This window comes from Octodon degus, unplaced genomic scaffold, assembly GCF_000260255.1.
Source record: "Octodon degus isolate 3935 unplaced genomic scaffold, OctDeg1.0 scaffold00018, whole genome shotgun sequence".
In the NCBI taxonomy this organism is placed as follows: domain Eukaryota; kingdom Metazoa; phylum Chordata; class Mammalia; order Rodentia; family Octodontidae; genus Octodon; species Octodon degus.
Genome location: NW_004524594.1, coordinates 14211859 through 14239595, shown reverse-complemented (window position 1 = coordinate 14239595; position 27737 = coordinate 14211859). Strand labels below are relative to the sequence as shown.

General features: G+C 42.2%; 1 pseudogene; it reads left to right on the top strand.

Moving 5' to 3' along the window:
• Positions 1 to 16853: 16853 nt before the first annotated feature.
• Positions 16854 to 22959, top strand: LOC101574195 (annotated as a pseudogene).
• The last annotated feature ends 4778 nt before the right edge of the window (positions 22960 to 27737 follow it).

The following is a 27737-nucleotide window of genomic DNA, read 5'->3' as shown; positions in this document are numbered from 1 at the left end:
TGGAGGAGTTCGGTCCTTACGGGCTTTACGAGATCGATTTCTGACCACTTTGCTGTGAAGGGCACAACTCACACAATAATGCAGCTTCACATCCAGCTTGGGAAGCACATAACTGTCTAAGACACTCGCTTCAGAAATGTCCCTGACGGCGGCGGCCTCCACTATGTTCCGAATGACAAACTTCTTAATAGCCTTATTCTTGGGTACACACCAGGCGCAGTTCGTGCAGTGAATAGGCTGCACATGACCGCGGCCCTTTTTGGCATGACCGTTGTTCCTTCTTTTCTTCGTCATCTTGGAAAGGAGGACCCGAAAGAACATCTTGATCATTTTTGCTCCCCTGCTTCCATTTGCTTTCTTTTGTATTCCCTTTCTGTCTTTTTAGTCCCTTGCTCCCTCTTGTCACATGTGTGTGGACACACACACACACACACACACACACACAGATAGATCAAACCCAAAGCCCTGTGTGTACTAGGTAAGTACTCTGCCCCGAGCTGTGCCCACCATTCTCTTTATTTTACAATATAAACTATAACCTCATTCAGGAAAAAAAAAGATGTAGTTTAATAAACTGATGCAGAGCTGGTAAGATAGCTCAGGGGACTAAGTGACTGCTTAGGCAAGCTCAGGGACTGTGGTTCGATCCCTGCCACCACACGCCTCATCAGCCCCGCTCGCAGGGTGGGCTGAGCTGGCCATAGAGTGCAGATGTGGTAGCACATGCCTGTAATCCCAGCACTGGGGAGGCTGAAGCAGCATGATTACCACGAGTCCCAGCTGGGTAGTGAGACCCTGTAACAACCAAATATATATTTAAAAAAAAATAGACCAATGCTGTGCACACCCAGATCAAGAACCAGGAGGGGATGTCTTCTGCCTCTCTCCCAGGCTTTCTCCCCTCCTGCCTTCTGTCCAGAACACTGACTGTATGGACCAGCTCACCCTCTGACGCCCCCTTGGGTCTGACTGTGGGAACTTTGAAGGAGACTAAGTGGAGGAAGAGAGCGGGGGGCATCTGCTCTTGTGAGGCCATGTTGGGCTGACTCTGTTTCTCCACTAAATGTTCCCACTCCTCTCATTACACTAGTATGTCCTTAATTTTCTCTCCTTCCAATCTCAGAGCCCACACCTTGCCTGTGTCCCTTCAGTCACTCTCCCAGTTTGCAAAATCATCCCATTGGCTTCATCCCCACCACAAGATTCATTGTCTGCTCAAAGAACCCTCCTCAAGTCATGAAATTCTGAGCAAGCCTACTATGTCTGGTTGGTTCCTTGGTTGATACAAAGTAGATACTGCATTGTTCCAGGCAGCAGCTGCTGGTTAGATGTGGCTTTAAGTTTAAATTCCAATGAACTGAAATGAAATAATATTAGAATTCAGTTCCTTGAATGTATTAGTCACATGGCGGGCACTCTACAGCCACATAGGATGAGGGGCTACAGGACTGGGCAGCCTAGACCTGGGGCATTTTTATCAGCGTGGCAAGTCCCACTGGACAGCACTGATGGAAAGGGACTGTCCCCAGCCCTCCCAGGGGGCCCTTTCTCATGCTTTGCCTTCTTACCTTCTTTAGAGTAATCACATCCTTCCTTTTCTTTATAATAGCCTCACCTTGTAAACATCCTAAATAATAATAAGTTCTGCTCATTTTCAACTCCAAAATTCTAGAATTTTCTAGAATGTTAGAATAGGATAATTCTAGTATAGGCTTGTGGTGTGATTGAGAAATATGGAGAATGCCTAAAGTTCTACAGGTTTTATTACAGAGATAATTACACACTGCCACTAATGCCTTTCCACACACTTCCCCTTGCCTCGGCACACTGATCCCACCACTTGGGCCATTTTCTGAAGCTCTTCTGGAAGGCTCTTTCATGAGTGTCTTTAGCTGTGCTATGGTGGCTGCCTCACTTCTTCAGTTTCAGACATTCATCCTTTTTCTTTTGTATTTTAGGACAGGGCCTACAGGGTCTCACTACACAAATCAGACTCACAGTGATCCTTCTGTTTTCAGCCTCCCAAGCCCTGGGATTATAGGCACGTGCCATCATGCCCGGTCTCAATCCCCGTCTCAGCTCAGCACACCCCTGGGATGGGGCCGGCACAGCACACTGGGGATTGAACCCCAGCTGCTGCATCTGCCTAAGCAGGCACTTTAATCCGCTGAGCTATTTCACTGGCCCAGGCACTTATCTTTTATAGTCATTTTGACTTTGAGAAAGAGACAGAAATTGCATGATACCAGAGCCCCTGGATAAAGTGTCAAGGACACACTGTGATCCGCCTGCCTTTCTGTTGGACGGCATTGGCAGCGGTGCTCACTATACATATATTTTATTACTCCTAGTGAGTACACAAAATAGGACTTCTAGAACTACTTCATAAATTGAGAAGAACAATTGATTGTGTTGGGAGCGAAGGGGAGTATTTTGAGGGCAATTAATGGCAATATAGCTTTTTTTTCTTTTAGGTACGGGGATTGAACTCAGGACATTACGCTTGCCAGGCAGACACTTATACCACTAAGCTATCTCCCTGGCCAGCAACATATCTTATACTATAAATAAAAATTTTAAAATGTAAATGTTTACCATATATTTGATCTTTCCTTGTACTTCTTTTTTTTAAAAATTTTTTTTATTTATGAGAGAGAGAGAGAGAGAGAGAGAGAGTGTGGTGTGTGTGGCCAGCTCAGCCCACCAGGGGGCGGGGCTGGCTGGCATGTGGTGCTGGGGGGTTGAACCGTGGTCCCTGATGCTTTGCTAAGCTTGTTCTAAGTAGGTGCTTTAGACCACTGAGCCATCTCTCCAGCCCCTTTCCTTGTACTTCTGCTTCTTGTTTTTGCCTGTTTCTAACATCCACTCATGTACATTCTGCTATTGTTTATTTGTTTTTATCTTTTACATAGTATTCCACCATATGAACGTATGCCATACACAGTAATCCATTCTACTCTCACTTGATGTGTGGATTGCTTCTAGCTTCTTGTAACTACAAAGTACGTATGGGCCTTTTTGTGTACTGCACACACAGGCAAACATTCCTGTGGGTTACGGACCTAGAGTAGAACTGAATGGCAGGCCACACATAGGACATGCAGTCCTCCCTTGAATAAATCGTGCAGCTGTTCCAAATCATATTCCTGTTAACAAGACATTAAAATATCCACTAATTGCCTCACATCCTCACCAACACTTGGTGTATTTCAGATATTTTATATTTTAGTCACTCTGATGAATGTGTAGTGATCTCTCATGGTGATTTTAAAATTGCCTTTTCCTGCTTACCCACTATGTTCAGCATCCTTTCAAGTCCAGATTCATTTCTTCCTATATATATACTCAAGTATGTGAGCATCATTTTTAAAAATGGTGCCCTATATCTTCATTGCTGTCCAAATCTAGGTCCACACATGGGTGGGTCCTTTTTAAGTTCTCTGCGATGTTCCTTATTGTTTCCTTTGTCTATCATTGTATCAATCCCATACTGTTTTAATTAGTGTAGATTTGATAGCTACCTTTCTTGATTTTTTAAGAGAAAATTCTCTGATGTTTTTCTTAATGAAGATTATCTTGGACATTTTTTGGCCCCTTTCATTACCATATATATTCTAAATATGTTTACCAAATTCAAAACAAAACCTCAAATCCCATTGACTCTTTTAGTCAGTGAAAGTGATACATTTTCCCATGTAATCTTGTCTTCTTTAATATACTTCGGTTTAGTTCTACAGTATTCCTTGTAGGGGTCTTGCACTTTTTTTTTTTAAGAGCAGGATATTTATTGGGGAAAAAAAGCTTCTGTCCAAGAGAGGGACAGAAGGGGGACCCAAAGAGTTGCTTCCTTTTAAGATAATTTATTTTGGGGCAGGTGAGATATCTCTGTGGATTAAAGTGCCTGCTTAGGCAAGCTTAGGCAAGCGCAGGGATTGCAGCTCAATCCCTGGCACCACATGCTGCACCAATCCCACCCCCAGGGTGGGCTGGGCCAGCCAGAGTCTGGGCATAGTGGCACCCCTATAATGCCAGCACTGGGGAGGCTGAAAACAGGAGGATCACCAGGAGTCCAAGCTGCATAGTGAGACCCTGTAACAAACAAATACATTAAAAAAAAACAAAATAATTTATTTCTACTTACTTAATATTATTGATACTACTGTTTATAGTATAATTTTTAAATTTTATTTTCTAATGGCTTTTGGCATAGAAAGACTCTTAATATTCATATGTTGCCTTCAAATCCAGCAACTTTGCCAAAATCTCTATAATATGTAGGTGGATTTTTTTGAGTTTTCTATGTTCATAATTATGTAATCTAAAAATGACATATTGTTTCTTCATTTCTCCTTTCCTCTCTTCCTTCCCTCTTTTTCCTTTTTTGGTATTTAGCACAGGGTGTACAGAGTGTACAGGGTGCAGTGTACTCACTGCACAGATCCGACTCATAGTGATTCTCCTGCTTACAGCCTCCCAAGTGCTGGGATTACAGGCCCACCACCACTCACAGTCTCAATTGCCATCTCAGCATACCTCGGGGGGGGGGGGGCAGCACAGCAGCCCAGGGATCGAACCCCGGCCCCTGCGTCTGCCTAAGCAGGCACTTTAATCCACTGTGCTATTTTGTCAGCCCTCTTTTTCCTTTCTTTTCCCCTTCTTTCCTTCACCATTTAGTGCCTCCACTATACCAACAATGTTAAGCAAAGTTTGGGACCAGAACCATGTGTCTTACTTCTAGCCTAAAAGGGAAATCTTTCATGACTCGCTACTAAGTCAATAATATGTTCTAGTTTTATTTTTCTATATACCCTTTAGTAGATTAAGAGAATTCTTTCCTTTTGCTAGCCTGCTGAAAGTTCTTTTTTTAAAAAAAAATGGATATTGACTTTTGAATCCCTTTCTGTATCTATCAAACATGCTATTTTCTTTCGTTTTTATTTTTTTTTTCAAATGTGCTATTTTCCCTCTTCATCTTTGTATATGCTACCCATAGGGAAATTTCCAGGGATTACAATTTATAACATTAATATTTTTAAAATATGCATTTAGTTGGGTGTATCAGTTTGGGATCATTCAGTTGCAAACGAGATAAACTAAGAACTTGTCTTATTTACCATAACTTCACATATGTGAATTTAGGCACCCAATATCCAAAGCTAAAGGAGAAAAGGTTGATGTAGCTGAGTTTGTAGAGGCTTCAAGACTTTCAGGTGTGTCTTTATTTGTGCTGTTGTGGCTGCCTCAGTGTCAGGAGTTGATCCAAGTCATTTGCCTTTCATGGCCCTTTGACTGGGAAAGACTCAGAAGTCACGGGGTACTTGATCAGTGAATAAGGCTGAGAGGATGAGTACACACTAATTTCTTTCATTTTCCAAGCCTGCCTTTCTATTAGATGACACTTGGTAGCAGTATTCACTGTATGTTTGATCATCTTCATAGAGATATTCATGAAAGAGGACTTCCAGCAGCGCTCCAGAGCGTGGTGAGAACAGTGTGTGGAGTTTGGGTTGAGTATTTTGAGGGGGATTATGGGCATGCACCAACTCCCTATGAGAAATACAATCAGTCTGTACTGCAAATGTGTACTAACAAAAAATTTAAAAAACTAAACATTCACTGTGCATTTCAATTCTACCACACACAAGTAAAAGAATTAGAAATGGTTGCATGAAACGTGTATTAAAGAGGAAGATGGTAAAAAAGGATCAGTACCAACTCACCTCACTGCTCAGCCTTCACTAGCAGCAGGGAATCATTTCAGAATTTAGCTTTGCTCTAAAGAAGTACCTAATCCCAGAGCTTCCCATTAAAGTCATTAATGCATTATTGGTTGGTGACAGTGGCATATAGTGAGGGTAAATGGCCCAAAGGGCCTTGCAAAATATTCACTCTTTGGCTCTTTCAGTGCAGCTCTTTCACGTGATAAACTTTGCAGCATCTGGAGTCTTGTAGCCCTCCCCCCAAATTAGATTCTTATGTGTCTCATGAAGACCCATCTTCTTTCTCTAGGGCCTGGTGTCAGTGCTTGGGAGAAACAGTGGTCTTAGATAGCATTTGCAATAGAACAAAACTCTACTGCCATCTAATTATGAGTGTGCTGTTTCTTTCATAAAGAAAGTCTAGCCTAAAAATAGATCTCGCATCATGTGAATCATGTGTAGGAAAATGGAAGTCCCTTCAGACGATAATGTTGAACAGAATAAATCAGATCAGAAAGTTAGATATCACACGAGTTCCCTTAGATGAGAAAGCCGAAGTGTAAGAGGAAAATAAAAGACAGATCATAGGAAGTAGGGATTTAGATCTCTCAATGGGAAGTGGCTCCAGAGATGGAGATGGGGAAGGGAGGGAAAGAAAGGGATGAAAGAAGGAATTAAGATGGGTTAAGTACATGTACCAGCTTCACGCAAAGAATGTAAGCACCATGTACTATAAACATGCGCTAATAAAACACTAATTAGCTGGATGACTGTGCTCAACTTGCCTCCTAGAACAAGTTCCTGCCTTCCTCACCAAAGAGCGATAGCGGAGACTCATAAGCGGCACCTGCCCCTGGGCCTCTCCCTCTGTCACCCCAATCTCATCCCATGTTTCTTTGCGAGTGGTTCACAGATCACCTACAGCGGAGCCATCTGTACTGCGCACCTAAAAACTTCAACCTGTTTGCAGAGGACCTCGGAATGGCAGTTTCTGGTGAGTAAATCAGGTGGCTTTCACATAAGCTAACATGGGAGCTCGCTGACTGAATCCGACATTCTATTTTACATAGAAGTAAAGGAAGTAACGTACCCTAAATCACGGCGTAGGGCACAGTTGCTGGCAGCCTTCCACCTGCTCATTTCCTCTTCCTTGTTTCTCTTTCCTAAAGGCACCCAAGGATTACTCTTTAAATTGCTGCTTCGTTGTTGTTGTTTCTGGCATGTATTCCACTCACGGATTGCCAGTGTGCTTTGGAAGGATCCGAACAACGTGGAACTTAACTTACCATGTGTCCTGTGCAGGGCGTGTTCCATTCCCCGGGAGATGGCGATTAGTTCAGAGGCAGATGCAGGGCGCGAACGAACGAATCCATCCTTTCGTTTGGATTGAATGTCAGGATGCTCACCTGGGATTCTGACGTTCAGATCCTCTCTGGGGTGGCCTGGGGTGTTCATTCCCAAGCTGAGTGCTTTGTACTGCATTGTCTTATTTATTTATTTATTTATTTATTTATTTGCTCCGAATGCCTTCAGGGCAGGTTTGGCTGGCTGGAGTTGTGGGGATCGAACTACAGCAACCTGAGGCTGACAGCTTTGTGGAAGCAGCCACTTAAAGAACTGAGCTAGGGCCAGGCCCCCTGCATCGTCTTATTTTGAATTCGCAATAAATTCGTGAAAAATATACTTGTTTATTATAAAAAGAAAAAAAAAAACCAATACCTACCTCATGGAGTTCTTTTGGAAATTACAACATCCTAGACTTTAGAACAAATATTGGAGAAGAGAAATTTCTCCTTTTTCTTGAATTTAAACCTAAGAATGTGAACTTTGTGTATCTATTGTCTCTCTCTCTGTCTCTCTGTCTCTGTCTCTGTCTCTCCATGTCTGTCTGTCTCTCTTTCTCTCCTCTCTTTCTCTCTCCCTCTCTCCCACCTTCCTTTCTCACCAGAGAGGAACACCATTAACAGCACTACTTGAAAAGTGAAAATCATAATACATTCACAGAGCCTGTGGATTGTTTGTGCTCACAGTTTTGAAGGAATGTTAATTTATAATGGCATTTAAAAACTGAAATTGATGCTTTATAATTGTGTACATGCATAGGATACAAAATCAATGTTACGATTGTGTGAATACCACGTGGAATATTGAATTCTAGGTAGTTAACATATCTATCACTTCAAATACTTGATATTTTATACTGTGAGGACACCTGCAATTGACTCTCAGCAATTTTGAAATATACAATGTTATATATTTAACATGCTGTGTAATAGAACTCAAAACAAACAGGTCACACCTGTGGAAGATATTCAGCTAATCTTCGCATTCTCCACAGCCAATCTCTGTAACCGCCATTCTACATTCTGTTTCTGTGAATTCCAGATTTTTTGTTTGCTTTCTTTGTGGTTGGAGATTGAACCCGGTAGTTCACCACCACTGAGCTATATCCCCAGTTTTTTCTAAAAACATTTTTTTTAAGACAGGGTTTTGCTAAGTGATCCAAGCTGGCTTGGAACTTGAGACCCTCCTGCTTCAACCATCTAAGTAAATTCAACTTTTACAGGATTCCCTGTGTGAGTGGGAACATTTATGTTTGAGTGCCTCGCTTGTTTCACTTCACCACAGTCTCCTTTAGGTTTGTTGATGTTCTTTTTCTTCTTGTATTTTAGGGGAGGGTCTACAGGGTCTCACTACTTGATCACACTCAAAGTGATTCTCCTATTTACAGCCTCCCAAGACCTGGGATTACAGGTGTGCGCTACCATGCCCAATCTTAATTGCTGTCTTGGCATGACTTGGGTGCAGGGCCAGCACGGCCAGCCTGGGATCAAACATGGCCCCCAACCCCCACCCTCCCACCCCCAACCCCTGCACCTGCTTGCAGGCACTTTAATCTGCTGAGCTATTTGGCCAGCCCTGATGTTTATTCTTGAACGCTGAGTAGTGCTCCATTGTGTGAGCTATCACATGTCTTTGTTCATTTGTTGGCGGGCACTTAGCTTGATTTCATAGTGTGGCTAGTGAGAGTAGTGCTGCAATAAACATAACAGCACAATTAACTTTTCAGCAAAGTGATTTCAATTCCCTGAAGTGGGATTGTTGGATCATATGGTGGTTCTATTGTTAGTGTCTTGAGGTATTTCTGTAATGGCTGTACTCATTTAAGGTCCCACCCATAGGGTACAAAGGTTTCTCCTTGCTTCATATCCGCACCCACATTTGTTAGCTTTTGTCTTTTTAATAATAGCCATTAAGATATAAGATAATATTCCATTGTGGTTATTTATTTATTTTTAAATTGGATATGGGTCTTGCTATGCAGCTCAAACTTGTCGTGATCCTCCTGCCTCAGCCTCTCCATGCTGGGATTACAGGCATGTGTCACCAAGCCTGGTTTCAGGGCTGGCATATCATTGGTACCAGGTATCCAATTGGGTCCTTGCGCCTGCCAGGAGGTGCTTAGACTGCTATGCTATCTCCCCAGCCCTCCCACTGTGGTTTTAATCTACATTTCCTAATCTGTGACATTAAGCATTTTTTTCATATACCTACTGACCAATTATATATCGTCTTTTGAGAAAAGTCTACTTAGTTCCTTTTCTCATTTCTTTCTATTTATTTGAGCTATGTATACATTATGAATTCTAACCCCTGTTGGATATATGGCTGCTAATATTGTCTCTTAATCCATAGGTTGTGTTGGTTGATTATTTCGATTGTTGCATGAAAGCGCTTTAGTTTGATGAAATCCCACGTAGTAGCTAAGCTGGATTCTGTCACCTTGACTGGCTTGGGAACTACCTAGAGGAGCAGTATGATATAGCTCTGGGTGTGACTTTGAAGCTACACCCAGCCTTGTCCCTTCTTCTGCTACAGTTCCCCTCCCAGACACCACGAGGTGAGCAACACTCCTCCATCGGGGCCTCCATGATAATTTTCCGGTCTTGGAGTGACCTGTCCATGGACTGAACCCCCTGACATTGTGAGCCCCATAAATCATTGCATCCTTTAATCTGTGGGTGTCGCTATTTGATTCCAGCAATGGAAAGGCTGACCAATGCATTTCATTCGTTATTTTTCTTTTGTTATTTGCACTGTGAAATGAAACCCAAAATAATCCCTATTCAGACCAACGTCATGTGATTTTTCCCTGTATGTTTTCTTCTAGTAACTTTATAGTTTTTGGTCTTATATTTAAAATTTTTCATTGATTATTACTTGATTTTAAAAAGTTCATGTGTGATAAAGGTTCAGTTTCATTCCTTTTCATTTGGATATCCAGTTTTCCCTTCACCATTTGGGAGGAGATGATGTCCCCTTGCATTGTCATAGTATTTTTATTAACAAAATATGGATTACAACATGCTTGAATTCATTTCTGAGTTCTCTATTGTGTGACATTGGTCCATTTTTTTCTAGTACTATGTTGTTTTCATGACTATAGCTTTTCAAATCAATTTGACACTTTCATCTTTGTCCGCTGGGTTCATTATTGCTTTGGTGGTTGGATGGAATGACCCTGAAGTAAGAGTAATTGCACTGAACTGTAAATAACCTTGAGTAATACTGCCAGATTAACATTAGTCATTCTTCCAATCCCCAAATATGGGTTATCTTTCCACTTACTTGTGTCATCTTCAAATTCTTTCATCAATCAATGTTTTACACACATTTTCACCTCCATGGTTAAATTTGTTCTTAAGTATTTCATTTTTTATAACTATTCTACACGAGATTGTTTTCTTGGCTTTCTTGTTGTATGGTTTTGGGAGTTAGTGTTTTGAAATGCTACTGACTTTTTTCAGTTTAGGTGCTTTAGTCTGCTGAGCTATTTAGCCAGCCGCCTCCTTTTCTTTTCCAATACCTTTTCTTTCTCTTGTTTAACTCTTTAAGAGATGGACCACAGAGGAGTTCAGTGCCCAAAGCTTTTTGCAGCGCAGAGTTGAGACAGAAATCCTGGGAGCTGATTCCTGGCCCAGTGTTTCTTATGCTTCCGCTGCCTCTAACCAGCCTGGTGGAACTTGTCTTTACCAGTCACTGAATGTGACTGGTGAGAAAGAAAGTCTGACAGGTACTCAAGCAAACATGCTTCAAACTGAACTTCACAATCTCCTAAACAGCTTTCTTTTTGGAAGAAAACAGTTAGCTCTGTGGTTTTCTGTGTACACAGACATGTGCCTGCTTTTGTAATCTTATCATAACTCTTGAGGGGTTTTTTTTGTTTGTTTTTGTTTTCAGAACTGGGGATTGAACTCAGGTCCTTGTGCTTGCCAGGGAAGTGCTTGTTCCACTGAGCCATCTCCCCAACCCCATAACTCTTGAGTTTAAAAGGTCAAGTATAGACCATTGAAATAAGATTTGGCAATTCTCTCTAGTCTTTGCCTTTTCTATATAAACTGGAAAACCAAAATAAGATGCAATGTTCTGAATGTTTTAGGTGTTTTTTTTTTTTTTAACTTGCTTGCATGTTCAACAGTCTTCCTTGTATTTTAAAGAATGAAGCCAGGTGTAGTGGCACATGCCTGTAATCCCAGCATGCAGGAGGCTGACGCAGGAAGATTCTTATAAATTCGAGACCAGCCTGAGCTATAAAGTGAGCTCAAGGCCAGCCTGAGCTGCATAAGGAAACCCTGTCTTGAAAAGACAAAACACACACACACACACACACACACACACACACACACACATCACCAAAAACAAAAAAAAAAAACAAAGCTGGGCCTGAGGGCTTGTACTTTTAATGCCAACACTCCAGGAGGTTGAGGCAGGAGGATTGCAATTTTCAGCCCAGCCTGGGCAATGTAGTAACTCATTGAGATTTTGTTTCAAAATTTAAAAAAATTACTGAAGAGCTGAGAATGTAGCTCAGCATACAGGGCCCCAGGAGCGCGCGCGCGCGCGCACACACACACACACACACACACAGAGTATGAAATATGTTGTCTTGTTTCACTGTGTTTACACGTTCTCTACTTTGAGCTGAAGTTTTCTGGGGTGAAGCCATTATTTTATCAAGTAGCATCTTACTGTATTTTGATACTTTCCAAATATTTAGATGTCACTCAGATGTGACCTCAGGCTTCCTGCTTCCCACCCTTGCTGGGAGTTCTGTACATTCCCGGTGCGATTTAGCTGTGGCTGGTTCTTTTACTCTCCTGAACTTCCTGGCAGAGCGATTTCTTTGTTCAGACCTGCTCCTGACATCTGCATCTCCCAGGAAGGGGTCAGCCAGGAGTAGGACTGGAGGCTCATAAATGTAGTGGTTAAACATAAAATGCACTGTTTAACATAATACCTATTCTTCTTCCGCCTTGACAAAGATCACTTCATAAAGCCTAGCAGGTCAGCCAGGAACTTAGAATCCTTACACATTTTCTAGTATCCCACCAGGACTGGGTGGAGCGGGAGAGAGCAGGGCCTTGCTTCGCTGTGTTTGTGATGGCTCTGAAGTGAAAAGTTTCATGACAGAATGTCATGATTCTAGCCATTAGAATCCATACAGCTCCTGACTGTGCTTGTCACTGTAGCCGTCCTGGAGGCTGAGGCAGGAGGATTGCCAGTTGGAATCTGGTCCAGGCAATTTAGTGATTTTATAAGACCCTGTCTCTAGATGAAAAGAACAAAGGACTGTAGATGCAGCATAGTGTGAAGGCCCTGGATTCATTACCCAGTTTAAAAAAATTATGTACCACTTCTCGTCATTGACTGTCCAAGTTCAACAATGATTTAATTTCGGAGGACAAAGCTCTGGTCAGAGCCACATTCTTGTGCTCAGGTTAAGTATCTTTGCAGTTTCCTCATATTTAAATTGAACAGTTAGGGGCTGGGGAGATAGTGCAATGGTCTAAGTGCCTGCCTGAAAAGCACAGGGACCTGAGTTCATTCCCCGATACTGCATGCAGTACTGGCTCTTGTAATCCCAGAGCTGGGGAGGCTGAGACAGGAGGATCACTGTGAGTCTGAACTGTGTAGTGAGGCCCTGCATCAAATAAATAAATAAAAATTAAGAAAAATAAATTGAATTGTCAGAAAAGGCTCAGTGCCACTGGAATCGAGAAATTATATGATGAAGAATAAGTAATAATTGATTAATGATCATTTTATTAAAATCTTAGAAGATTTTCTTGAAGATTATCATGGTCCATAAAGGACTGAATTAATTTGTAGAAAATTAATATCTTTCTGTGACTGAAAATGAATATGACTAATGATAATATTAATAATAATAATTATTATTATTGTTATTATTTTGGTCTGCTACTGTGAATCAAACTCAGAGCCTTGTGCTTGCCAGGCAGGCACTGTGCCATTGAGCTATATCCCTGGCCAATGATAAGTATGATAGTGAGGATTTTTTTTTTAATTATTTATTTATTTATTTTGTGTGTGGCCAGCTCAGCCCACCAGGGGGCGGGGCTGGCTGGCATGTGGTGCTGGGGGATTGAACCGCGGTCCCTGTGCTTTGCTAAGCTTGTTCTAAGTAGGTGCTTTAGACCACTGAGCCATCTCACCAGCCCCATTAGTGAGGATTTTTAAGAAGGGCTTTGAAGTTTATAAAATACCTTAATAAATATTATTATTATTATTATTATTATTATTATTTTTTTTTTTTACTGAGAAAAAAGTATATATTTAGAATTAGCCAGCTGGACTCAGTTTAGATGATCCCAATTTTGTTGGCAACATCCAATGCATCATAATCAGGAGCCAGTCGAACATATGCCTTCTTCTCTCCATCAGGCCTGATTAGGGTATTGACCTTGGCAACATCGATGTCATAGAGCTTCTTTACAGCTTGTTTGATTTGGTGCTTATTGGCTTTGACATCCACAATGAACACGAGTGTGTTGTTGTCCTCAATCTTCTTCATGGCGGACTCTGTGGTCAGGGGGACCTTGATGATGGCATAGTGGTCAAGCTTGCTTCTCCTGGGGGTGCTCTTCCGAGGGTATTTGGGCTGCCTCCGGAGCCAGAGCGTCTTGGGACAGCGGAAGGTGGGCGACGTTCGTATCTTCTTCTTTTTGTGGCTGTGGATGCCTTTCAGCACGGCCTTTTTTGCCTTCAAAGCTTTTGCTTTGGCTTCAGCTTTGGGAGGGGCAGGGGCTTCCTTCTTTGCCTTCGGCGCCATCTTGGTAAAAAGGCCAATAAATATTATTATAGCATCAATAGAGATCTAAATCAGTGGCAGCCAATGGAGTTGCTGTAATGATGGCAATGTTCTACTCTGCTCTGCCCAGTAGGTGGCCGCTGGCCCCATCAGAGGAGGGGTCATGGTACTCACATGAAAACCACGACCCAGTCAGGGGTGACGATGCACGGCTGTCATTCTAGCTCCCTCAGAGGCTGAGGGAGGACAGAAAATTCAAGCCCAGACTAGGCAGCTTAGTGACTTCTCAAGGCCCTGCCAAAACAAGACAAAACCCGAGAAACCTTTGCCAGCAGTTGAAATAAACGGCTGGGCAAAACCAGCAGATAAGGGCCAGTCAGCTAGCTCAGTGGATTAAAGCACCTGCTTAGGTAGCCGCAGGGACCAGGGTTCAATCCCCAGAGTGCCGCGCCGGCCCGACCTCAAGGACACCCTGAAATGGCAATTGAGACCGGGCATGGTGGTGCACGCCTGTGATCCCAGCACTTGAAAACAGGAGAATGCCTAAAAGTCCTGTCTGTGTAGTGAGATCCTGTAGACCCTGTACTCACTAGATTTAAAAACAAAACAAAACAAAAAACCCAGTAAATAACCAATATATTCCGAATCATAATAAAAATATAATTGTTGGTCATTGACAGAGTGAAGCACAGAAGCTGCAATAAAGTTTATAATTTTATAGCCTTTTAAAACACACTGCTTTCAATTACCTGCGCCTTTCCGGCTGCTGCGACCTCTGTGTAGTGAGCAATTGTGTGAGCTGGGTGCGACTCATTTTGTTATTTGTTGCCCTTACGTAGTGCTTTTCTCTGGACAATGATGAAACTTTTCCTGAACATTGCACTTTGGTATCAGTGCCCCATTTCTTGCTGTGAATGTGAAAGGCGCTAAGTCTGCCCATCCTCTCGTCATTTATGCGCTCTAATAAAATTACCTCTCTGCATTACCGTGATATTTTCATGACATCAAACAAGTCTCTGTTTAACAGGGTTACCAGAGGTGCTTTGGTGGAATTTAGGGTCTCCATAATCTCTGCTTGTCCCCAAATTAACATTTAATTAACATGGCACTTTCTTTGTCATTGAAACTTCATGAAAATTCGTAGAGCTCCTTATACCTACCCAGTAAAGCCATCTGTCCTATGTAATGCAATTCTATAGGTATTACTGTGTCAATGGATTAAATAACCCAATATTCTAATAATGTTTTGGTTTTGATGTATTATTGTGTAACTATTGTATACTGTATAACTTTTGTTATTGTATAACAAAAGAGAAGTATGATTGTATAACTAGCAAAAAATTAACTGAGTACAAATGTGAGAGAGTTGTTTCAGCATTTTGACCAATGGTAGCTAGACCTATTTGTCCAGACCTCTGTTAAAGGTCAAATAAATTGAAAGGTGCAGTTAATACTTAAATTTTTGTTCTCTCTCCTTTTTAATTTTTTTTTTTTGATAAATTTTACTTGTTTATATCTGGCAATCTGAGCAACTAATTTGAAGACAAAAATATGTAATATAACAACTATTGTTGAAATCCTGTCATTTTTGGTTAGTTAAATTCTGTATCATTTCTAATGTTTGTTTTACTTTCTAAAAAAAAAAAAATTAACAGGGGCTGGGGAGATAGCTCAGTAGAATAAGGGCTTGCCTACCAGGCACAAGGGCCTGAGTTCAATCCCCAGTTCTGCCAATAAATAAATAAATAAAAATAAAAAATAAAAAAATTTCAAAGGTCAAATGAGCACTGTAATGTGCATAAATAGGAATACAAATGCCTACATTGATACGTCATCATGTCGTTCGGTTATCTAATAGAAGCTTCCGTTGATTTCTAAGTATTATCTTTAAAATACATTTGTAACATTTAAACCTTCTTGAAGAGAATGCTCAGGCTTCTAAGAATAGATTCATCGATTCTCAGAGTGTTTGAGAAACACTGAAAGAACAGAAAGTGCAGACTTGTCCCAGGGAAGCCCTGCTGGGCAAAATGGCCTTGGCTCTAGGGGACACCTTCTTCGTCCTCAAATTGGGGATAACATCTATTCCATGGGGTTGTCGTGAACCGTAAACACAGTATTGTGTATGTCCCATCATGGCTGTGACAGTGTGGTCTTGTTTGGATCGTGAAGATCACATAGAATTTATACTCAGGAGGAGATAAACAAGACCCAACATTGCACTTCGGGTCACGTGACATTGGAAAGTATAAATGTAAACTTCAACTTCTTTATCTATAATACAGCAATGGTATCAACGTCCACTGGGTGGAGGGAAGACAGAGAAATAAAGTTCAGTGCTGTGTGTGCAATAGATGTCTTTATGCCTTCTTTTTTTTTTTTTTTTTTTTTTTCCATTTTCCCAGGACTTCCCCAAACCCTGAAAATAAAAGATTCTTTTCTAGTGGTCCCTAGTTTCCTCGTGAGCAAGTAAGTTTTGTACTGATAGTAGTTTTCCTGGGTCTTTTTATTTATTTATTTTCTTGTAAAAATACCAGCCACTTGATAGTTTCCTCAGCTGCTCTACCTAGTACTCTATGCTACACGATAACAAATTCACAGGTCTCTAAAAGAGAAACAAAAAAGGGAAGCCGAGATTGAGATTGTGCTTCCATTTTTGACTGGATTTCACAAATCTGTCTGACTAGAGCATTTCTAAAACCTCTGGTCCAAAAGTTATGTACATTCATTTTGGTAATGTGATCAGCTGTTTTAAAAGAATAGTTTGTGTTTATGACAGGTAAACCCTGATAAGACATTCCTTACAAATAAAAGAACAGAGATTAGCAGCATTACTTAACATTTACCCTTTAAATCCGTCCATCCATCTGAACTGTGTGTGAAACACTTTCCATGTGTCCATCTTTCTCTCGGACTTTGATTTTAAAAAGAGAGACAGTTTCATGAAAAGCAAATTATGTCACATGTCTATTTTAGCAGTCCACAAATATACCAGGCAACTAAGATATTTCTTTTACCAGAATCAATAATCATTATTGCCGCAAATGTCGGCAGATAATTGCAGGTATAACTACTCGAAATGTGAAATTGGGCTTTTTGAGAAGGGGAATAAAAAAGACGGTAGAGCTATCCCCGAAGAGGAAAGGTTTGGGAGTTAGTAATGTTGGTTCTAGTCCTGTCTAGCCAGCTTCAAGCCCCTGGTACACAGATATAATTGCCTCCTAGTTTTTTTTATTTTTATTACTGGTACTGGGAATTGAACCCAGGGCCTTGTGTGTGTGTTCTGCCACTGAGTTATGCCTCCAGGCCTAGAGTTATTTTTAAATTGTTAAATTGAGGGGTTTGGATGGTTCCACAGAAAAGTCAGTTGTCCTCTGGAAAACATTGATGGGCTCACTGTGGAAACTTGTGACTGTTCTAATTGGACTGTGATTTTTTTTTTTTCTTTCTTTCTTTCTTTCTTTCTTTCTTTCTTTCTTTCTTTCTTTCTTTCTTTCTTTCTTTCTTTCTTTTTTTTTTTGGCTGATCTGGAGATTGAACTCAGGCCCTTGCGCTGGCCAGGCAAGCGCTTATTCTATTGAGCTACCTCCCCAGCCCCAAAAGTGAGTGAAGGATTGTGATTTTTTTTTTTTTTTGGACAGTTCTAATTGGAGAAAAGTAGGCCATAAAGTCGACAGAGCAGGGATCAGGACTATCTCATTAGCTAGTAAACACTGCGTTACTGTTCATATAGACACCTGATAAAACACTGCTGAAATGGAACGATTAAGGGCTGGCTTGCCAGGAGAATTTGCTTACTTCCGACTGAGTTAGCTTTACCCAAAGCTCTTGAGCTATGAATCTAAAGTTAAGGATCAGTTAAGGGCCCATACTTTCTTTAAAGTCTTTTATTGATTTATTTGGTACAGGGTCTTGCTACACAACTCAAACTCCTAGTGATCCTCCTCCTGTCTCAGCGTCCCCAGGGCTGGGATTATAAGAATGCGTCACTATACTTGGTTTTGGGCAGACGTGGTGCACCCGGGGTCTCAGGGCCAGGACGGCACGAAGTACCAAGGATGGAACCCTGGTCATTGTGTTTGCCACGTAAGCACTTAGACTGCGGAGCTATCTCCCCAGCCCCTGGGCAGACACTTTTATGACACACCCAAAGAGTATAACATATAGTGACAGATCCCGAAGTTAAGCAAGAGGCTTTTCTAAAGGGAACGGATGTCGGTTGTGTTGGTGTTGTCTGACCTAACAGTGACTAACTTCTTCAGTGAATTCCACCCCGCCCCCTTTTCTCTTATTTCTGGCATCCACCATAATCACCATTCTAATATCCTGTGGCTCCAGAGTAAACCCCAGGAAAAATAAGAAAAGGCAAAGGAGCGTGTCACCGCTGCACACTGCTCTCTGGTTGGAAAAGTGCACCCTTGGAGATCCAGTTTAACTGGATGTTCCAGAACAAGGCTGTTCGATGGGCTGGTCATAGCCCAGGCAGGGTGGGGAGAATTTCAAAAGCCACTCATGCCCTCAGTCCAAATTAGCTAGTACGCAGCTCAGGGACTGTTTTACCTAAGCAGTGCCTATGTATGTGAACTCCTCTTAGCATTTAATGGCGTTCTTTTGTCCATAGTTTCTTTTCTGGCTTAGAGCTCAAAATACTCATGCCAAGTATCATTGAAGTTGGCCAGGTATTTGTGACTCGTTACATTTCTAGCTAATGAAAAGTTGGCAATAGGTGTCGGAATTTCCTTCAGGAAGCTTTGGAGTGCCTTGTTGAACTTCGTTCTCTCTGATGTTTGGCGAACTGGAGGTTGAGAGTTTCAGTATGTATACCAGTTTATCAATGGCATGGATCTATATATATATATATATATATATATATATATATATATATATATTATAGTACAGGGTCTACAGGGTCTCACTACACAGATCGGATTTGTAGTGATCCTCCTATTTTCAGCCTCCCAAGCACTGGGATTGCAGGCATGTGCCACCACACCCAGTCTCAGGTACCATCTCAGCATGCCCCAGGGTCGGGGCCAGCATGGCATGAGGTTCAAACCCCTGTCTCTATGCCTTCTTAAGCAGGTGCTTTAATCCACTGAGCTATCTGGCCACCCCTAATTTAATCGTAATTGTTTTCCTTTTTTTTTTTTTAAATATCTGTCTTCAGAAGATAAGTAACTAAGAGTACTTAACTTTCAACATTCAGATAGATCATACTGACTTTCATTAACCACCTTCCAAAGTTTCTTAAGGATAGCTAGTATTTCTATTAGTAAATATTAGATTAGAAGTTTAAAAATTTTAGCATTAGTGGTACTTTTAGTTATTCTTCTACTTATATTTTTCAATTAGTAGATGTGGAAACCATCTTTGAAAAGGCTGAGTAATTTCCTCTAGACCACACTGTAGGAGGTAGCAGGGTTAGAACTGAAACCCAGAGATCTTAACTCTCAAATCAGTGTCCACTTCTCTGTTCCCAAAATGTATGTCCCGAGGTGTGGCCCATAAAATGCTGGTGGTCCCCAGGTCTCTTTCAGAGGCCCAATGAGGTCCAAAGTATCAACCCCACTAAGCTGTCATTTGCCCCTCTGCCTGTCGTCTTCTCATGAGTGCTGACTGGAACTTGCCAAAGTTCTATGACATGAAATATTGCAGATTTGAGAATCGAATTGTCTTCTGTTATGTCAGACAGTAAAAGATTCTACAAAGTTATGAAACAATGCCAGTGGGCCAGGGAGATAGCTTGGTGGTTTAAGTGCCTGTCTGGCAAGCGCAAGGACCCCAGTTTGATCTCTGGTACCTCATGCCATGTTGGCCCTGTGCCAAGCTGGCCACCGAAACTGGATGTGATGGCACACACTTTTAATCCCATCGCTGGGGAGGCTGAGACAGTAGATGTTTTTTCCCCTGCACTGGGGATTAAATTTAGGACCTTGTGCTTTCTAGGCAGGCACTTATGCTACTAAGCCAATTCCCTGGTCCAAGGCTGAGACAGTAGGATCACTAAGAATCCCAGCTGTGTAGCCAGACCCTGTACCAAATAAGTAAGTAAATAAATAAAAGATTTAAAAGAACTCCCCCCCAAAACAACACCATTATTCTCATTAGTTTTTGAGAAATATTGTTCAGAACGAAGTATTATGTTGACATATAATGAGCTTACTATTTTTATTATAAGATAAAAAGTATTAAAATTCCTCAGTTGTCATTTATGTATGTCATAAAATATGTTGTACTTGTTATTTTTTAAATGTTTATTTAAAATACGCAGTTCAGACTCAGTGATCCTCCTGTCTCAGCCTCCCCAGCTCTGGGATTACAGGCATGTGCCACCACACCTGGCATTGGTGGCTGGCAGGGCGTGCCTGGGGTTCTTGGGCTGGCATGGCATGCAGTACTGGGAATTGAACTCAGGTCCTTGCACTTGCCAGACAGGTGCTTAGACCACTGAGCTATCTTCCCAGCCCTGCGAAGTATTCAAATAAAAACATTTTTGCAGTAAAAGACACATTGCCATCCCTCCCTCCCCCCTTTTTTTCTTTTCATATTTTAAGGAAGGGTCTGCAGGGTGTTCAGGGTCTCACTACTAGATTGGACTCATAGTGATCCACCTGTTTATAGCCTCCCAAGACCTGGGATTACAGGTGCCAGCCACCACACCCAGTCTCAATTACCCCCTCAGTGCGCCCTGGGGGCGGGGCCGGGGCTGGCATGGCAGACCGAGGGATTGAACCCCCGGCCCCTGAGCCTGCTTGCAGGTGCTTTAATCCGCCCAGCTATTTGGCCGGTCCCGTCCATCCCCCCTTGAAGTCCTCCTCTTCACTTTGAACCCATCGTCTTATCATTCTCACCACTTTCAGAAGCAGTTTCAGATGTCCTTTTTTCAGAATGTCTCGAAGTTCTGGATCAATTACAAATGTTTAACTGTCATGGTCTTTTTAACTTTTGGGGAATGGCCACAAATTATAGGGTACCAGATCCACTAAATAAGGTGGAAGATGACACAGCATAACATTTTTACTAATATGCTTGCCACTAGAAGGCACATAGCAGCACTATTGGTGGCATTTTTAAATCACACCTTATAAGGACACTTAAGAAAGAGGGCTTCTAGAACTACTTTAGAAAGAGGAAAGAACTCTGAGATAGTGTGTTCAAAGTGATGGAGGATATTTTAAGAAGCACTGATGGCAGCGTGTCTTGTACTGGCTTACATTAAAATTTCTAGAGCACCTACTGTATGTTTTGATCAGCTGTTGTATTAGCTGCCTAGGTAGATAGGTGATGCATAGACAGCTAATCTCCAACGTTGACCCAATTATTGGCAACCTCAATAATTTTAAAAAGTATAGGGCCAGGGAGATATCTTGGCGGTCTAAGTGCCTGCCTGGCAAGTGCAAGGACCCGGGTTCGATCTCCAGTACCACAAGCCATGCTGGCACTGAGATCCTATACCAAATAAATAAATAAAAGATTTTTAAAAATAATGTAGATATTTCTTTAAAAATTTAAAAATGTAAATAGGTTATGAGACCCAATGTCTGAGAACTACTGTTCTGCAAAATATTGTTTAGGTGCAAGCTCTGTTCCAGGCAGGGCGTGGATGGCTTCTCAAACTGTCCTGAAAAATGCATTACTTCACTTTTGCTTTACACAAATTCTATCCAAGTAGTCGTCTAGGACAACAAAGATTGTGGCCAAGAGGGCGCCTCCTTGGCTGGGGAGTGGGAAGCCCACAGACTTTGAAGAGCTGGAGGACAGAGAGGACTTGTTCACCAGCACTGTCTCCATCCTGGAGAAACACGAGTGACCGTGGGAGACTGATGTGCCGTTTTCATCCTACCCCACAGGTATACAGCTTGAGGCCAAGTCCACCATCTGCAGGACCAGCTGGGCTTCCTATGCTCTCCCTATATTAGCGCAAACTCCAGTGACCCCAGACCATGAGATGTTGTACTAGATGATGATAGAGAAGATCTGTGTGCAGAAGCCAGAGAAGAAGTCTCTTTAGACAGCCCAGAGAGGGACCCCTTTTCCTCCTCCTGGAGTTGTACTTGTCCCCTCTCCTACACTCATTGCTCCTAGAATGGAATTCAAGAGCATGTAAGCTCCTCTGATTTCCAACAGACCCAGGGAAGAGACTGAAGAGGAGGCAAGTGGAGATACTTTTGATATAGAAATTGGTGTGTCAGATACACCGTTGGTGATGGCGTGAATGCTTACATGGCCTACGGGGTAACAGCGGAGACTTCTTTTCCCGTATTTGGTAAGAGTGAATTTTCAGTTACAAGAAGATTCAGTGACATTCTTGGTTTGCACAGCAAATTTGCAAGCAAGTATTTACATGTCGGTTACATTGAGCCACCAGCTCTAGAAATAGTAGGTTACCAACAAGGTCAAAGTGGGTAAAGAACGTTCATCCACTGAATTTGTAGAAAAGCGAAGATCAGTTCTTGAAAGGTATCTTCAAAGAACAGTAAAACGTTCCACTTTGCTACAGGACCCTGATTTAAGGCAGTTTTTGGGAAGCTCAGAGCTGCCCAGAGTGGTCAGCACACAGGCTTTGAGTGGAGCAGGAGTACTGGGGGTGGTAATCGAGGCCGCAGACGCTGTCAGCCAACTGGCAAGCAGGATGGATAAATTGGACGCATGGCTTGCAGAAAAGCAGCAGAAACATGAGAATCTTGACCAGCAACTTAGGAGGCTTTGTGCCAGGGTGGAAGGCATGATTTGTCATAGAAAAGAACTTTCAGCCAGTACAGCTGCATTTGCCAAAAGTGTCACCATGTTAGGTAATTCTGAGGTCACGCTGCTTTGTCTAGAGCTCTGTCTCAGCTTGCAGAGGTTGAAGAGAAAGTGGACCAGTTATATCCAGAATAAGCCTTTGCTTACTTCTGTGTGTTTTCAGAACTACCTGGTGACTGTATTTGATTTATACAGCAAGCTAAAAATGTAATAAGAGAGTGGGACATGACAGTGCAACAAGGAAAAGGAGATTTTTAACGGATCTCTAAAACAATTCAACAAGCAGTGAGAAGATTTGAGAAAGAACGAGTGAAGGATTTTAAAGCCTTCTTCATCAAGTACTTGGAATCAGTGCAAACACAGTGGCAGCTGATAAAATACAGGGAGGTCAAAGCCACTGCCTGACAGGACTGTCCTACTAAGGACAATGTGGATGTGGCTGGTCATCCCAACTTCACAGTGAGTCACTTAAGACATCCAAAGAAGCCACTACATTTTAAGAATTACATGTGCCTTTTTCTGCATGTAAATGAATACACACACACACACATACACACACACACACACACACACACACACACTATCTGACATTACAAGCTGCATGTCCTGACCATTTTTGAATTAAGTAGACTGAGGCATGACCTTCTGTAACACTCTGCAAAATTGAACACGGTTGTATCTTAAATACTTGCATAAAAATGTGCACTGCAAAGCCAGACATGTGTACAATATTTTTTCTTTGTAGTATATTCAGTAGTATGTTTCCCCTCTACACACAATGAATTATCAATGTATTATTAATGTTCACCTTTACATTCCTGGACAATCCTGAGGCAGGATTGTGAGTTTGAGCTCAGCCTGGGAAAATTAACAACTTAGCAAGACCCTTTCTCAAACTGAAAGTTAAAAGAAGAGCTGGTGATGTAGCTCCATTGGAGAGCCTGGGTTCCATCCTTACTATTACAACAGAAACAAATAGGAGGTACATATTACAGATTTAGAGGCTTTGCCTGCAGGTACCCGATGGGTAACTAGAAACAGGATGAAATCTCTGCCTTTGTTTAATGTCTGTCTCCTTTATTACCTTAGAACTTTGGGTCAGATCTCTGTGCAGCTCAGCTCAGAGGCATGTTCGTTGTGTAAGGATTGCCTCAGCACTGGTAATACATCATACCACAGTGATACATGTGCACCCACGTTTATAGCAGCATAATTTGTCATCGCTAAATCTTGAAAGCAACCCAAATGTCCATCAACTGAGGAATGGATAAGAAGAGGTGGTCTCTTTATACAATGGAGTATTACTCAGCTATAAAAAAGGTAAACTTGAGGCTTTCATAGGTAAATGGAGGCAACTAGAGACTATACTCATAAGTGAAATAAGTCAGACCCACGTGTGCAAACATTGTATTGTCTCCCTAGTGTAAGAACTGGAAAGAGTGACTAAAATCTGAAAGGTACAATTGATACCATAAAAGGGAAAGAATCTGTTCAAAGGAAAAGAACAACTGGCGTGAGGAAAAGAATGGAAAAAACAAGGCAGAGAAAAAGCTATATTTATGTATATGTACAGGAGAGCTTGGATAATTGTACTGCTGATTTCTGCTGGTCTATTGAAAGGAGCAGTTAATGCTTAATTTTTTTTCTCTCTCTCATTAATTTTTTATAACTTTTTGGACCTATTTTGTATGCTTATGTCTGGTAATCTGAACAACTGATTTGATGACAAAAATAGAGACTATATAAACCATTGTTGAATTCCTATTATTTTCTTTAGTGAAACTCTGTATCGCTTCTAATGGTTTTTTTTTTTTGTTTATTCTTAACGTTCTTATTCTCTTTAAAAAATAAAAACTGGCAATGCAAAGTTTATTAGCCATAAACTTACCTGAGCTGTCTCATTTTTCTTCAAGACTGAAGACAGCGGGCCAGCCAGATAGCTCAGTGGACTAAAGTGCCTGCATAGGCAGAGCACAGCGGTCTGGGTTCGATCCCTAGTGTGCCGTGCTGGCCCCGCCCCTGGGGTGCACTGAGATGGGCGATTGAGACTAGGCACGGTGGTGTGCACCTGTAATCCTAGTGCTTGGGAGGCTGAAAACAGGAGGCTCTCTAGGAGTCTGATCTGTGTAGTGAGATTCTGTATACCCTATAAAACCTAGTACTAAGTACATTAAAAAAAAAGGACTGAAGACAGCAAGATAAGAATAACTAAGGTATTTTCAAGACTTGTGGGGACATTTAGTGGTGAATTTTGCAATGTTTAATTTCAGACCCTTTGGAGCAATGCCTAAAGGGTTGTGGTCATTTTCCGAAACCTGCAGTCACCTTGGATTCTAGGAAAAGCAGAGGCTCACAGAGAGAGATACCCTCACGATCAGATCACCTCCCTGAGGGAATCAATTACCTATTGGGGAGATGGAAACTCTCTCCAAGGAGAAGCAGGTATCTCATGGGAACTGGATTGCCCGATCCTGAGGTACCTCATGGAGCCAGTCTTGTGGCAAGGATCAACTCGACCAGGATATGGCCAGCATCACCTGTCGGCCCCACAGACCTTACAACTATGCAGCCCCCCAGCCTTTTGCTCCCCTTTTCTTATGAGCTGTCAGCCTCAGGAAAACATACCTTTTGTCTTCGTGTCTTTATTCTTCCCAGCACAGCCACTCTGATTAAAGTGACTTTTCCTGCCCTTCACAACTGCTTATATCCTCGATTAGCACTTTGGGATCAGTGACAAAGCCTGGTCTGTTGAGAACCCCAGAGCTGGAGATTTTGCCCCCCACGACTCTGATGGAACAGCATTGGAGAGTAAGGGGATTAAGTTCTGTCCACGTGCCAAGCTAGGGGAGACTGGAGGTCATGATGTTGGGAGGAGTAAGCCAGGCACGGAAGAACAAGTACTGCACGATCTCACTCACGTGTGCGACCTGGATGGGCCGGACTCTTGGGAACAGCAGTGGAGTGGCCTTCCCAGAGGCTGTGTGTGTGTGTGCGCGCGCGCGTGTGTCGGATGCTTCAAATGACCCAGAATCGCAGTTAGAAAAGAGGCCTGTGTTAATTAAACCTATAGCACAGCATGGTGAGTGTGCCTAATAGCAGCGTATTCTTGGAGATAGATACTACTTGTGGTCACTACAGAAACATTATTAGCATATGAATGAGCTTGTTTTAGCCATTTAAGTGCCAACCAAATAGCTCAGCAGACTAAAGCACCTGCAAGCAGGCACAGGGGCCAGGGGTTTGATCCCCAGGCCTGCTGTGCTGGCCCTGCCACTGGGGCGTGCTGAGACCACAACAGAGACTGGTTGTGGTGGTGCGCACCTGTAATCCCAGCTCATGGGAGGCTGTAAGCAGGTGGATCACTATGAGTCTGATCTAGTAGTGAGACCCTGAACACCCTATAGACCCTTCTCTAAAATAATAATAATAATAATAATAATAATAATAATAATAATAATAGATTTAGCCATTTATAGTGCATATGAATTTCAGGATATCAGGTTTTATCTAATAAGCATATATAATTTTCATTTGTCAAAAGAAAGGAAGGAAGAGAAAGAAAGGAAGGAACAAAAAAAGAAGGAAGGAAGGAAGGAAGGAAGGAAGGAAGGAAGGAAGGAAGGAAAGAAAAGGAAGCAAGCGATTCCCAGAGTATTTAATAGAGTGGAGCCTGATCTGCAGGGTGGGGCTGAAGGTGTCTGGGTGTCTCACGCCGCCCAGAAGCCTGAGCCACGCCAGGGCCTGGGGCTGTACAGCAACTGGCCCAACTCACAGTGGGAGCCAGGAGGACCATAATGCCCAGCGCAAGCAGCCCAGGCCTGGGGAGCTGAGGAGGCTTCGCACAGGAGGCGTGCACAGCAGTGGGACTAAGAGATGGGTGAGGAGACAAGAACCACAGTGAGAAATCACGTCCGTGGGGCTAGATCCCTAACACGTCTCTTACCTTTTAATTTCTTCTGAAGGATGTTCTAATAGGGCTGGTGACTTGACGTCAGTGTCTACTAGTTTTAGCTAGCGCCTTTCACTTGCACATGACCTTGGGATACCTCTTTTCACTCAGGCGACAGAAATATGAAGGAGACTGTCTTAGGATATCCCGCTGTGCTTCTATTTTGACCAAAGTTAAAAATCATGTGAGAAACAAAGGAGAAAAGGGACAATAAAGAGAGGGTGAAGAGAGGCCGAGAAATGAGACTAGGAAACAGCAGTTGGGAGTAATTATTGCAGGGATTAGAAGTATGAGTGTTGTAGTAATAGCAGTAGACACTACTCAAATGGTGGCGAAGTGACAGCACGCCACCCAGCCAGCCTGACAGCATCAAGGATCATGCATAACATGAGAATCTCCTTTTCACTGTTATATGCCGCATCATATATAGTAGGCAATGAACAGCAAGCAAAACGAGCTGCTTTCAAGAAACAAACAATCCTGGGACACAGATTAAATATTTCCTGAAATATTGCATGTGGCTGGGTTGAGTAGAATACACTGCCAGTCTAGCGTCTTCATTCACTGGGGCTTCTGATGGTTGACTGAGAACTGGAGCAGCGTGCTTCTGAATAGAAGAGAGTAACAGAGTGAAATGGCGGAAGAGGAACTGGCCCACAGAAGGGAAGCTGAGGAAGAGAACTGAGAGGCACACGTCCCTGCCCTGTTGGAGCGTTTGCGAGGGAAGGATAAACACATCAAGACGTGTGGAAGAACAAAGAATCCAAAGATCCTAGTGATGGAACTGAAGCTGACTAATTTGTTTTGAGAACTGATTTTCTTCCCCTTCCCTTCCTGAGCATCCAGGACTAACTAAATGTTATTTTATTTTTTCCTCTTGACGAATATTCTAGAAGCTGGCATAGCTAGGTCTGGACTGGAAGATGCTGGTTTTTTAGGGGCTAAGGGAGAGAAAGTAAAAATGTTTTGTTCTTTTTCTTAAAGTGTTGGGTTTTCTAGAGTAGCTATTTTTCTAGTTGCATCTTTTCTACTTCAGTACACTTGGTGTACTGGGTTAATGGCTAGTGCCTACTGGCTGTATGAAAACATATTTGTGAAAAGAGTACATAAAAGTCTCTTTTAAATTGTTAGATCCCGAATATATGTGCATTTTCTTCTTCTTCTTCTTCTTCTTCTTCTTCTTCTTCTTCTTCTTCTTCTTCTTCTTCTTCTTCTTCTTCTTCTTCTTCTTCCT